The sequence below is a fragment of the Ictidomys tridecemlineatus genome, chromosome 2, assembly GCF_052094955.1.
Source record: "Ictidomys tridecemlineatus isolate mIctTri1 chromosome 2, mIctTri1.hap1, whole genome shotgun sequence".
In the NCBI taxonomy this organism is placed as follows: Eukaryota; Metazoa; Chordata; class Mammalia; order Rodentia; family Sciuridae; genus Ictidomys; species Ictidomys tridecemlineatus.
Window position 1 is genome coordinate 48667731 of NC_135478.1, and position 14345 is coordinate 48682075.

The 14345-nt window shown below is 41.1% G+C and overlaps 1 long non-coding RNA gene across 1 annotated transcript; it reads right to left on the reverse strand.

Moving 5' to 3' along the window:
• Window positions 1-10940: 10940 nt before the first annotated feature.
• LOC144375072 (uncharacterized) lies at window positions 10941-13438 on the reverse strand. The gene is made up of 2 exons (XR_013434468.1): window positions 12802-13438; window positions 10941-11333 (listed from the first exon to the last, which is right to left on the reverse strand). It is a non-coding gene; the product is annotated as an uncharacterized LOC144375072 (long non-coding RNA).
• Window positions 13439-14345: the final 907 nt, after the last annotated feature.

Sequence of the window (14345 nt, forward strand, 5' to 3'; positions counted from 1 at the left end):
AGAGGTCTCAGTCTATAGACATCTGTCTCCATTCCTCCGGTCTTGAGGTGAGGCTGAACATCGTGGGGGAAGAGTGTGGTGGAGGGAAGCAGCTCACATGGTGATCAGGAAGCAGATACAAAATATAGACTCCAAAGCCACGCCCCCAACGCCCACCTCCTCCAGCCACACCCCACCAGCCCTCAGTTACCACTGTTAATCCCCACTAGGGGATTAATTCACTGATTGGTTCAAGACTCCTATAACCCAATCATTTGTCCTCTAAATCTTCTTGCGCTGTCTCACACATGGGCTTTTGGGGGACACCTAACACTGAAACCCTAACAAGGGACTTTAGTCTAGACTGTTGAATCCTGTTCTGAAATATGAGGTGGACTTATCCAGCAGAGGACGGTGATGTGTTTAGCCATCAGGCTTTCAAAGGACCCCTATTCCTAGAGTCATATAGGAGGGAAATTTAGTTTATATAAAACTTTTCTGATACAGATATGGAATACAGAACTGGAATCACTGGGGGAGCTTCTTAGATTAAAATGGCAATCTCAGAGCCCATCTCAGATTTACCGGTCAAAAGCCACAATTGAACAAAATTCCCCAGAGGATATGTGAACATTAACATTTGGGAAACACTAAAGTGGGCATGGTGGGTAGCACACACCTATAACTCCTGCTACTGGGGAATCTGAGGCAGGAGGATCACAAGTTTGAGGACAACTTGGTTGACACAGTGAGACCCAGTCTCAAAATAAAATGGAATAGGCTCAGTGACATAATGCCTCTGGATTCAGTTCCCAGTAATCGCGCCCCTCACACGTGCACGTGCACACACACACATACACACACACACACAAACACAGATTAAGTGCAATCTCATTGTTTCACAGCGAGAGAAACTGAGGCACAGAGAATGATCTAAGTCTCAAATCTAAATCCACCTCCTTCCCCAACAACCTTTTTCTATAATTGACACATCTGCCAGTTGACCTTCAACTTTTTTTTCTTTTGAGACCAGGAATTGAACTCAGGGGCACACGACCACTAAGCCACATCCCAGCCCCCCCCCCTTTTTTTGTATTTTATTTAGAGACAGGGTCTCACTGAGTTGCTTAGTGCCTCATTTTTTGCTGAGGCTGGCTTTGAACTCATGATCCTAGTCTCAGCCTCCTGAGCCGCTGGGATTACAGGCATGTGCCACCATGTGTGGTGCCACCACTCCTGGCTGACCTTCAACTTTAACATTGTATTATGGAGCTGATCTTTCTATCCAACAAACCCTTAGGCTGGGCCTAGAGGACTCATTAGTAGTGCTCACTCATCAGGGAAGAAGCGGAGGCCCCTATAACCAACCTCTATTGACCCTGTTCTGCCTCCTGTTTGGGATGGTTTTGACTGCTTTGTGTCAGGCCCCCATCATTTTTTATTCCGCCCCCCCCCCCCCCCACAGCCCTTGCTCACAGTTGCTGACACTGACTAGAAGATGTGAGGTGCCTCCCAGAGCATGGAGCCTAGGGATAACCTCAGGCAGCCCTGGTGCTACTGCCTTCCATATTAATCCTGCGTGACTGTAAATGTGTGTGTGTATGTGTGTGTTTCTTTTATTTTCTTAGTTTATTTCTTTATATGGCTGACACTGAAAGTGTTTTAAACATTTTTTAAACCTAGTTGTTTTGATTTTTTAATTAGCAGACTTTTATTGATTTATTTTGTGGGGCTGGGGATTGAACCCCGGGCCTTGTGCATGCTAGGCAAGCACTCTACCACTGAGCCAGCATCCCCAGCCTGACACTGCTAATTGTCAGGATCAAGGAATATAAAATTTTCAGCTTGGTATAACTTTAATTTGAAGTATTTATTTCTCTTGACAACTTACAGGAGCAAACTTTAAGGAAACTGTATCCTCCCCACTGCCTACCTCATATTGGGGATTGAACCCAGGGATGCTCTACCACTGAGGTTCATTCCCAGTTCTTTTTGAGACAGGGTTTCACTAAGTTGCCCAGGCTGGCCTTCAACTTGGAATCCTCCTGCCTCAGCCTCCCAAGTCACTGGGATTACATACACCCATCTCACCTGCTGAAAAGTATCTTTAATATAGGCCTCAAGTCATTTCTACACCGAATTTTAAAAAAAACAACAATGTTCAGCACTCAGTCTAATATAGAGTCCAAGAGTAATAATTAGCAGGAAAGAAACAATAGAAATAGACCTAAAAAGATTCAGATATTGGAATTATCAGATGTATACTCTTAAAATGAATAAGGTAAATTTTGTTAAAAGATAAACTTGTTGATACCTTCAAGGAATAGGAAACTATATATTTTTAAAGAGACGTGAGGTCTTGCTACATTGCCCTGGGCTCAAGTGATCCTTCTGCCTCAGCCTGAACAGCTGGGTCCATAAGATCAATCCACCATACCCAGGTTCAGGAAATTAGGAAAAAAATTATATATATATAAATGAATATGGTCCATTGATTTGTTTTGTTTTTTGATACCAGGGATTGAACCCAGGTGCATTTAACCCCGGAGCCACATCCCCAGCCCGCTCCCTCCCACCCACATTTTTTAATCTTTTATTTTGAGACAGAGTCTCACTAATTTGCTTAGGGCCTCACTAAGTTGCTGAGGCTGGCTTTGAACTTGCCATTCTCCTGCCTCAGCCTCGAGAGTTGCTGGGATTACAGGCCACTGCACTCAACTATGTGGTCCATTTGAAAAAGAATTAAATAGAATTTCTGGGGCAGGATGGTAGGAGGGGGCAGCATAACCAAATTACATATATACATAACTGAGTGAGAGAGAAGGGGGCGACATTGAAGACAACTATGAGAACAGAGCAAGATAGGGGGGTCTCCATGCTGCTGCCTGCTGTGGGTTCCCTCTCCTTGGAATCAGAGAACCAGCATCAAAGGGCTGAGTTCCACCTCCTATCTCCTCCTTGGCTGCCTTTCCCCTCCAGATGTCTGCTTTCTTTTTTATCTTTTCCTGGCAGGTCCTTATTCTTTGCGGAAATTAAAATCCAGTGTTTACTTTGGATTTCACATCCACAGCAGGCTCAGTGTCTAGGCAAAAAAAATATATATATGAAGAAAGTGTTTTGTGTTTTCTGGCCCTGCTGATGTTAAGAAACATCTGGGACAGGGAACAAACCCCTCTGGAGTGTGAGAGGCAAGCCCACTACATACAATTGTGTGGTTTTGTGCACTGCATAAAGGCGCCTGCGCAGATGAGGTCCTGAAATCCAGTGACAGCTCTGTTTGCTAATGCCCCAGCCAAGGCCCATCTGACAGAAAAGTGTCTTCCATCAAATGTGCCACACCAGTTAGGAGGACTGCATTCACTCAGGCCAGTCTCTCTCTCTCTCTCTCTCTCTCTCTCTCTCCTCACAAAGTACTCATCAGTTAATGGTGAGCTACACACTGGAGGAGTCTAACAACAGATTGATTCATTCTTAGGTATTCTATAAAGGCTGGCCAAGGATAATTAATGGTGCATGATGGGGACAGAATGGCTCATAGGGTGACCAACTGCTAGCTTTGCTCACATTGAGGCATTTCCTTTCATGTGGGACTGCTATGCTAAAGCTGGGACAGTCCCAGCAAACCCGATGGTTGACCACTGTACTACTGGACATGCCTTAACTTGGGTAACTTTTTGGGGGAGGGGTACTGGGATTGAACTAGGGTGCTTTTAATTTTAATTTAAAAAATTTTGTTTAGTTGTTGATAGACATTTATTTATTTTTATGTAGTGCTGAGGATCAAACCCAGTGCTCACACATGCTAGGCAAGTGCTCCACCACTGAGCCACAACCCCAGCCCTTAATTTTTATATTGAGACAGCATCTTGCTAAGTTGCTGAGGGTCTCGATAAATTGCCCAGGCTGGTCTTGAACTTTTGATCTTCTTTCCTTACCCTGTGTCACTGGAATTACAGGTGTACATCACTGCATCGCCATCTAGCTATATTTTTTTTAACATAACAACATGAACATTTTATTAAAATGATGTTGAAAAATTTTTAAATATTTTCTTTTTAGTTGTTAATGTACTTTTATTTTACTTATTTATATGTGGTGTTGAGAATCGAACCCAGGGCCTCACACATGCTAGACAAGCGCTCTACCATTGAGCCACAACCCCAGCCTAAAAATATTCTTTCTAGACACACTGTATGTTGAATATATTCTATTGTTTGGCTGTACCTTAGTTGGCTTAACTGTTCCTCTACCAGTCATTTAGGCCAGAGGTTTATAAGTGTTTCCTTAAAGACCCAGAAAGTAAATATTGTAGGCTTTATTGGTTGTATAGTCTTGGTATTGTAGCATAAAAGGAGAAATTAAACAATATAAACATAGATACAGCTGTGTTTCAACACTTGACCAAGATAATGGGAGGACTAGTTCACCCATAGGCCATAATTAGATGATCTCTGATTTAGACTATTTCTAACGTTTTGTATTATAATGTTGCCACTGAAGATCTTTATGAAAAAGTCCTTGTATATATGTCAGTATATGCCAGATTATCTTTTGGTAAAGGATCCTACAAATGGAGTTATTAGGACAAAAATGTCTGACCATTTTAAGGTCCTTGAGACATAATCTGTGACATTGGTTGAAGAAGCCATCTGATCCCTGCCCAACATCATTCTGGAACTCTGCCCTGGGAATCCTGGATCTAACTTTTGCTTGGTTTTAAGCACGTACCATTTCTCCCAAATTACTCCTTTCCTTCAGATACTTCAGCCCCTCTACACTTGACAATTATCTTAATCTATTTCCTTCTCATATTGCTCCTTTTTCCTTCCTAACTGAATTTGTTCAAGATGGTAGATTAGCTGAGCATGGTGGTGCACATCTATAATCTCAGTGGCTCTGGAGGCTGAGGCAGGAAGCTCACAAGTTCAAAGCCATACTCAGCAACTTAGTGAGACCTCAAGCAACTCAGTGAGACCTTGTCTCAAAATTTAAAAAATTTTAAGGGCTGGAGATGTGGCTCAGTGGTTAAGTGTCCCTGAGTTCAACACTCAGTTTCAAAAAAAGGAAAATAAAAGATTGTACAGACTGGCTGAATAGATTAAAAATTAATACTAAATACAGTAATATTTTTGCCTCTATGAAACTCACTTCAACAGTAAAGACACACAGACTGAGAGTAAAGAAATGAAAAAAATATATACTATGCAAATAGAACCAGAAATTGAGCAGGGGTAACTAACTATTCTTTTTTTTTTTTTTGGTAGATTGAACCTAGGTGTACTTAACCTCTGAGCACATCCCCTCAGCCCTTTTTATTTTAAGACAGGGTCTTGTTGAGTTGGTTAGGGCCTCGATAAGTTGCTGAGGCTGGCTTTGAACTTGAGATCCTCCTGCTTCAGCCTCCCGAGCTACTGGGATTACAAGCATGCGCCACAGCACTTGGCAGATTGCTATCTTAAAAGACATGAAAGGAATAAAATAGAACCCTTGGAATCTAAAAATATGAAAGCAGAACTTAAAAACTCAACAAAAGGATTGTTCTCTTCTAGAAAGACTGATGGCAGAAAAGGAGAGAACAGATGGTAAACTAGAGCATGGTTCAGGAAGTTCAACATTTATAACAATAAGAGTTGCAGAGAGAAGAAAATGTGTGAACGTAGCAGCATTAGAAGCAGTGGAGAATAATTAAACAAGTAATTCAAGTACATTTCTTCAAACGAAAGGATATGTATTTCCAAATTTGTAGCAAGGGACCACATCAATAAATAGAAATAGCCATATCTGAAGCATCTGATCATGACATTCCAGGACTCAGGGGCACAAAGACAATATACATTTTCTAATTCCTGAGAGGGTCCTCTAGCTCCTGGTGGATAAAAATCTTAAAGGTTGAAATGGCATTTTTAGTAAATTTGTCAAAGAGATTTTAGTTCACTTAATTTATGAGTTTCAGAAAAAGTCCTGGGGATGTTAGAATACTGTTTTTTTTTTTTTTTTTTGGTAGTACTGGAGATTGAACCAAGGGTCTTGTGCATGTGTGCATGCAGACAGGCACTCTACCACTGAACTGTATCTATAGCCCTTTTAAATTTAAATTTTTATTTTAAGACAAGGTCTTGTTAAGTCGCCCCACTGGCCTCGAACTTGTGATCCTCCTGTCTCAACCTCCTGAGTAGCTGGGATTATAGGTGTATGCTGAAGACTTGTTTCCCCTCTTACTGTGAAAGTAACATATGCTCATTACAGAAAACTTGGTGATTTCAGAAGGAAAAGTATGGATTATAATTGAACCACTCTGAAATAAATACTCTAACCATTCTGGATTGGTTTCTTCTTGTGAACCGCACCCCCCCACACACACACACCATGTATCCTCTCTACTCTTTTATAATATTTATTGTTAAATAAAGTTGAAACTTATAGTCTTATGTTCCTATTGTTATGGTTTAGATATGAGGTATCCCCCAGAAGCTCATGTGTAAGACAATGCAAGAATTTTCAGATGAAATGATGGGATTATGAGAGCTTTAGCTAAATCAGTGGATAACCCTTGATATGGATTAACTAGGTGTAACTGTAGGCAGGTAGGGTGTGGAGGGAGGAGCTAGGTCAGGTCACTGGGGGGGGGGTGCCTTTGGGGTTTATATTTTGGCCCTGGTGAGTAGAGCTCTCTTTGCTTTCTGTTTGCCAAGTCCTGAGCTGCTCTCCTACTCCTCATCCTTTGGCTATGTTGTTCTACCTCACCTCTGAAACCGAGAGCCAAGTCAACTTTTCCTCCTCTAATTGTTCTTGTCAGAGTTTTTAGTCACAGTGATAAAAAATAAAAATAAAAAATTCAAAAATCAAAACCAAAACAAAACCCCCAAACCACACAAAAAACAAACAAACAACCCCCACCCCCCCCCAAAAAAAACCTAACTAAAACACCTGTTTAGGTACATGACATTACAAGACAGGCATTTTCTTATTTTTAATGATTACATGTTTTCTCTTATTGCGCTGGTTTTTATAACCGATCTATTTTTAGACATTTGAGCTGTTGCCACCTGTGTTAGTCAGTTTTCCATTACTATAACAATTACCCAAGACAATCAGCTCATAGAGAAAAGGTTTATTTATTTATTTGGTACTGGGGATTGGACCCTGGGGCACTTAACCACTGAGCCACATCCCCAGCCCTTTTTGTATTTTATTTAGAGACAAGGTCTCACTGAGTTGTTAAGGGTCCCACTAAGTTGCTGAGGCTGGCTTTGAACTGGCGATCCTCCTGCCTCAGCCTCCCAAGCTGCTGGGAATACAGGCATGTACCACCATGTCTGGCTGAGAAAGGTTTATTTTGGCTCATGGTTTTGGAGGTTACCGTCCATGGATGGTTTGTTCCACTGTTTGGGGGCCTAAGGTGAGCTAGCATATTATGGCAAGGAGTGGATGGAAAAACCATCACCTTGTGGTAGGAGAACAAGAGAAAGAAGGAGCTGGGATCCCATTATCTTCAATGACCAGAAGACCTCCCACCAGACCCCCACCTCTTAAAGGTTCCACTACCTTCCATGGATTGGGCCTTTGGAGGACACTTATCCAAACCATAACACCAACTTTTCACTATCCTAAGTAACACTGTGATGACAATCTTTGTATCAACACCTCTGATTAGTTCCTTAACTGGATTCTAAAGCATTCTGGATCCAAGGTTGTATATAAATTTAAGGAGTTCAATACACAATGGCTATTTGTGTCCTAGACTTGTGCTGTCCAGTACAGTAGCCACTAGGCCCATAGTTATTTACATATAAATTTAAATGCAATTTAAAAATCATTTCTGCTGTTGCTCTGGCCAATGGCTACCATATTGGGCAACACACACGAATAACACTTCTATACTGCATAAAGTTCTAGTGAACAGTACTATTTTAGAAAGCCATACTTTTTGTCTCTCCATGATCAGTCTCTCTACTCCTTCACCAGCATTGAGTATTATTATTTAAAAAGTTTTCTTAGTTAGATAGACCTAAAAGGGAGTCTGGGTTTAATTTATAATTACTTCTAATTAGAATTGGCTGTGTTGCCCATTTTGTCAGCAGTTGTTTTACTTCAGGAATTGTTTCCTTTGGTAGTCTTTTTCTTGTAGATCTAGACATGATTGACAAGATAGTCTAAAGGAACTGTGTCACGTTCTCATCTCCATGACTATGCCCCAGACCAGAGCATACGATGTCTCTATAATGAAAATGCCATTCTTCTAAATGACAATGATAGTCACCACACTCATTTTTCTTAATTTCTCCTTCTCTGGTAATTGAGTGGGTATGTTTGGTTTCCTGGCTATCTTACTCTGGATTAGTGAAGATATGGCTGAAGCTGTTTCCTTACCTCCCAGCTTGTGCCCACATTGTCCTCTCTTCTGAACCCTGTGCCCTAGCCATAGTGACCCCAGAGAGCCTTGTTTGAAATGCCATACGCTTGAGAAGGGCAGAAAGAAAAAGCAAATAAATGTCTAATATTATTTTTTATTATTTTGTTTATTTTTGGTAATTGGTATTTTGGAATTGAACCCATAGGCACCTAACACTGAGCCACAAATCCCAGCCATTTGTACTTTTTTGAGACAGGATCTTACTGAGTTGCCCAGACTTGCCTTGAACTTGCCATTCTCCTGCCTCAGCCTCTTGAGTTGCTGGGATTACAGGTGCACCACCATGCCTGGCTTCTAATTTTATTTTTAATGGAACATGGTTTTAGTACCGGAATTTTTTTGTTAGAACGGAATATTTGTTCTCCAACAGAAGAGATGGTCCTACAAAACAGCCTCTTGCTCTACTTAATTTATTTCATAGGTTTCCATTCCTTGGGCTCAATTATGAAATAAGGAACCAAAATACTATTAAAGATAACTATGAATAATGTAAGAGTTAGACAAATTATCCAAGCTATAGCTCCTTATCTTTGTCTTAATACAAAACAGTAATAAAATAAAATACACAGAAAATATTTAGGGACATGGGAGCTAAAGTTGACCTAGAAAACACATTTGTAACACGCATTTCCCTTCTTTTGCAAGGACAGTAAAAATGGACATTGTAATTAAGATGGCAGTGGAAGGTCAATGGGAGCATTTAGCATATATTGCCATCTTGTGGTGACATATCCAAATTCCAGGCTTTGCAAGGACCTTAGGATTAAGTCACGAGCCTCTTGAACGGAGTTGGCTTGTAAGCTGTTTCTACAATTTGATTTAATAATCATGGGAAAGGTTATTTTGGGGGTGACTAAATATCATAGAACTAAGTAGCATTTGAGTGATAATTTATCATATGAACAAAAGCATTCAAACGTGAATGATCTCATTCAATCCTGGCAGCAGGCTCTCAGGCTTAAACATGTGAAGACAAAGTTTCAGAGAAGTTTGCAATTTGCGTTAGGCAAGTCTTGAACTTGAACTCAACTGTTCATAATTCAAATCCTATAATATATTAATTTTACTGTATTTAACTTTCATATATATGTATACATATTTCAAAGAAATATATAGTACATAATATATATTATATATACACACATGTATATATCTCTATCTAAAAATACACATGCACCAATAGTACTTATACTATTTTCTTTCCTTTTTTTTTTTTTTTTTTGTTGATACCAGGGATTGAACCCAGGGGTGCTTTGTCACTGAGCCACACCCCCGCTCTTTTTATTTAGAGACATAGCCTCACTAAATTGCTCAGGGACTTGCTAAGTTGCTGAGCCTAGCTTTGAACTTGCAATACTCCTGCCTCAGCCTCTCACAGCTGATCCCTTTAATTTGCAATCTGCTGCCAATTACTTCTGGAAACATTTTCATAGACATGCCCAGAACTCTGTGAATCTTAAGCATCTTTTTTTTTTATTTTTATTTGAGACAGAATCTTGCTAAATTACCCAGGTTGGCTTTTAATTTATGATTCTTCTGCCTCAGCCTCAGCAGTAGCAGGAATTACAGGCATGCATCACCCTGCCTGGAAATGCTTATATTTTGTAGAGTACTGCCAACTAGTACTCATTACCTATCTGCAGGTTGATTTGTGTGTAGAGAAGGCACTCTTCGTAGTCTGTATGATTCCACAAATGCTCTTATGATCAGAGCTTTGCTACTAAGTTTGGTCTTATTTTCTTGGTTTTGGGACACCCAAACTTGGAGAATCTGCTCTATTAATGTCTCAATTTGGCGTGCACTGATGGAAAAGTGTGCCCATAGGAGAATGGACATAGAACACTGAGGTAGTGGGACTGAAGCCAGTTTTTTTTTTTTTTTTTAAGATGTTGATGGACTTTTATTTTATTATTTATATGTGGTGCTGAGACTTGAACCCAGGCCTCACACATGCTAGGCAATTGTTCTACCACTAAACCACAACCCCAGCCCCTGAAGCCAGTTTTTATTAAGCTTGACCCTTTTTAAAGAAAAATTAAGAGTTTCCTAAATCAATTCAGCTAAAATTTTTAAGGACTAGGTCACCTTATCCACTTAAGAAGAAGTATATTTTAAGTGGGGTCACTGAGAGGTTTCCTTGATCAGCGTGAGAGGTGGATATGCCATTCAACCAGTTTTAAATATCACAAGTGAAAACTTTTGTAGCCTGGTTTTATTGGGTAAGAATTTGGGGCAGTTAATTACCTCTGTGAGAGGAGTTGTGTTCGCCTGTATCTGCTCAGCCAATTACTGGCAAAGGTAGAGAGGCTTTTTCCTATGGCCAGGGTCATTAGCCTGCCTGCTTTCTACAGGCACTCCTGCCTGTCTCTGGGACAGATGTTCTACCCTGCATCTGCAACCTCCAATAGCCATACCTCTCAGGGAGGATAACCTCAATTCCTTTGTTCCTGGATTCACATCAAATTCTCAACTGAGAATACTATTGACAGAAGATTGTCACAAGGATTATATTAGGGTTTTCTACAAGAACAGAACCAACATGATATGGTAATGTATACAAATGATTATAGGAGATTTATTAGCTTATCTTACAGTATCATTAGCTGGATAGTCCCACAATGGCCATCTGCAGTCTGGAGAGGCAGAAGAACCAGTAGCTGCTCATTCCAAAATGCTGGACCCTCAAAGAGCCCCAATCCAGGAGTGAAGGGTGGAAACTTCCTGGAGAATCAATGACCAGAGTCCACTTTGGAAGAATGAAGGAGCTGGAGTCTGATGCCCTCAGGAGACCCCAGCAGCCATCAAAGCCCTGGCTCAAGAAGTGACCTTTTCAAGGCTGGGTATGTGGCTCAAGCAGTAATGCGCTCACCTGGCATGTTCGGGGTGCTGGGTTTGATCCTCAGCACCACATAAAAATAAAAGATGTCGTGTCCACTGAAAACTAAAAAAAAAAAAAAAAAGAAGTGACCTTTTCTATTATAAGCTCCCTCATTCTTCTACCTTTTGTTCTATCCAAGCCTCCATTCTAATGGACTCTGTCACCCACATTCTCCACCTTCAGTTTGTTGTCCCACATACATGCCAGTTACATCTGGGAATATTTTCATAGACATGCCCAGAAGTCTTTTCTTTTTTTGGTACCAGGGATTGAACCCAGGGACACTTAACCACTGAGCCACCTTTTTAAAAAAATTTTTAGTTGTACTTGGACACAATACCTCCATTTTATTCATTTATTTTTATGTGGTGCTGAGGATCGAACCTAGGACCTCACACATGCTAGGCAACCCAGCCCTTTTTCATATTTTATTTAGAGACAGGGTCTTGCTGAGTTACTTAGGGCCTCACTTAATTGCTGAGGCTGACTTTGAACTCACAATCCTCCTGCCTCAGCCTTCTGGGCCTCTAGGACTACAGGTGTGCACCACTGTGCCTGGCTTTAGGCATCTTTTTTTTTTTTTTTTTAATAAACATTTATTTACCATTGTTATTTTCTACATTTTATTTTTATGTGGTGCTGAGGATCGAACCCAGTGCCTCACATGTGAGGTATACACTCTACCACTGAGCCACAACCACAGCCCCTGTTAGGCATCTCTTAATCAATCAATTGACAATCCAGATTAACCATCACAAGGACAAACAATTCATCAAAATTTTAGGGATCTCAAAACTCACCCAGCCCATGTCCTTTCATTCCTCTCCATTAGATTAAGATCTGGCTAGCTCTTTGGGTTTATATCTATACAAAGTGAAATTACCAAAAATAATGCTTTGATACTTGTATTTCTTACTGGTAAAGTTGTATGAGAATGTGGGGAAGGAATGCTCAGATCCAAGCTTGGGTTTATCTTGGGTCTGGACTTGTTTTCCTCTTTACCCTGACTAAGGAGTCAAATTTCTAATTTAGATAAAGTGCATAAGACCGCTTGCAATACCATTAGTGTGCTAACCTGGCTTCAACATCTTTCCTTTATTCTAATTTCTTAACATCTTATTGTAATGTACACAGTTGTAATGTACTTATTCTATAAGTTGACCTTAAACTCCTTTGGGGGAGAATTTAAAAATAATATAGGAAGAGGAAAAACTATGGTGTTAGAAGTCATTATCATAGTTACCCTTCAGGGGACAGTGACCGGAAGGGGACACAGTAGGGGGTGGTTCTGGGGTGCTGATCATTTCCTCAGCTAAGTACTTATTAAAGTTTTTCCATTCTGTGACATCATTGAGCTAAACAGTAGATTTGTATCTCCTTCTGTAAGTTAAACTTTAAAAAAATGTTATAAAAATGAGAATTGAGGAAATGATACCTGCCAGGTTGCTCGCAACTAAAATACTCAGGTGTCACTCCAGGGGAACTGGGCTAACTGGGCCATGTGAAATAACCACAAAAGAGACAGAAATACCTTTTTCTTTGGGGGTTCTGTGAAGGCTCCTCTGACCCTAAGAGTCCACAGAAAGAGAGAGCATGCTGATCCCTTTTATTGAGGAGAAGCCATTCAAATGCGTCAAGGGCTCAGGTTTCAAGGGGCTGAGTCTAGCTTCATGATGTCTGCTGTCAGCAGGATGACTGACATCTAGGCAGGCCACACCCAAGGGCAGAGTAAGAGAAGGGGACACACAAAGGGTGTTTCTATGGAACATTTTATCCCAAACAGGGCAAGTGGTAATATTACAAAGGAACAGGTGAGCATAGCTCCACCCATGGGGATGCAGGAAGGCACACCCATGCACAAGACACAGTCGCTAGAACCCACAGAAGACAGGGGCTATCCAGCAGCAGCATGGCCGCTGGATGCCACACCACTCAGCAGGGGAGGTGGACCCAGTCACGTGCTAGTTAGCCTCCCACAGATACCTATGAATATTTAGGCTTTATTATGTGCCACACATTAGATATTCCCATTCACCCTCAGAACACTTTTAGGTCAGTACAGTAACACACACCTTACAAATGAGGAACTTAATCAAGGTTCAGACAGGTTAAGGAATGAGGCCAGAAGTCCAAATGACTCCTTTCTGGTCACACATGACTGCCACCACTCCCCCCCCCCCACCGCCCCACTTTTAAAATATATTTTTTTAGCTGTAGATGGACACAATATCTTTATTTTCATGTGGTGCATGTGAGGCAAGTGCTCTACCACTGAGTACAACCCCAGCACCACTCCCTCCTTTATACTACACTGCCCCTTGCTTTCCACTTTGTCTATTAGGCTCAGTCACTAAACCCAAGGGACAGTGTTCAGACTTAGTGGAGATACAGATGAAAGGGCTTCACGGAAGAGGTGTTGAGTAGCATCCTGGGGCTAAAGCTAGGTATGGGATTCATTTGGTGGAGGAAACAGCCCTGGACTACAGTGACAAGCCTGGGGCTTCCAGGCTCTTAACAAACTGCTCCAGGGCCAGGCTTATGTCTGTGATATGGCCTGTGAGACACCTTATAAACCCACCTTCTTTCCATGTTAATTTCACAAATAGTATGCACGCATATGTGTGCACACACACAAAAAGAACTGCAGAAGACAAACTCTCACCAGTCTAGTCTTACCTGGAATAGTCATCTTTCAGCCTCTAGAGGAAGGGGAGAGTATAGAAAGCAATGGATTATTAAGACATAGGGGCTCCTCCTCAGTTCCTCTCAATAAGACAAAAACAGATGGCAGTTAAGTAAACCAGCAAATATGCTGAGTTCTGCAACCTGTCCCTCTTCTCTCCAGAAGCCAGGAGGATTTATTCTGATTGTCTAGAACCATTATGACTAGTAGCTCCACTGGAAGCTTTTCCCTCCAGATGTGGTTGGGGCTGAAAGGCCCTCATTTTTTGCATTTCCACCCCCAGTCATAGACATGCTGCGTGTCGAATACCAAGATGGTCTCATACATAGCTTTCTGTAGAAAGGGAAATGTATGCTTTCAGGATAAATTTTCATATGGAAATCAAACAAAAC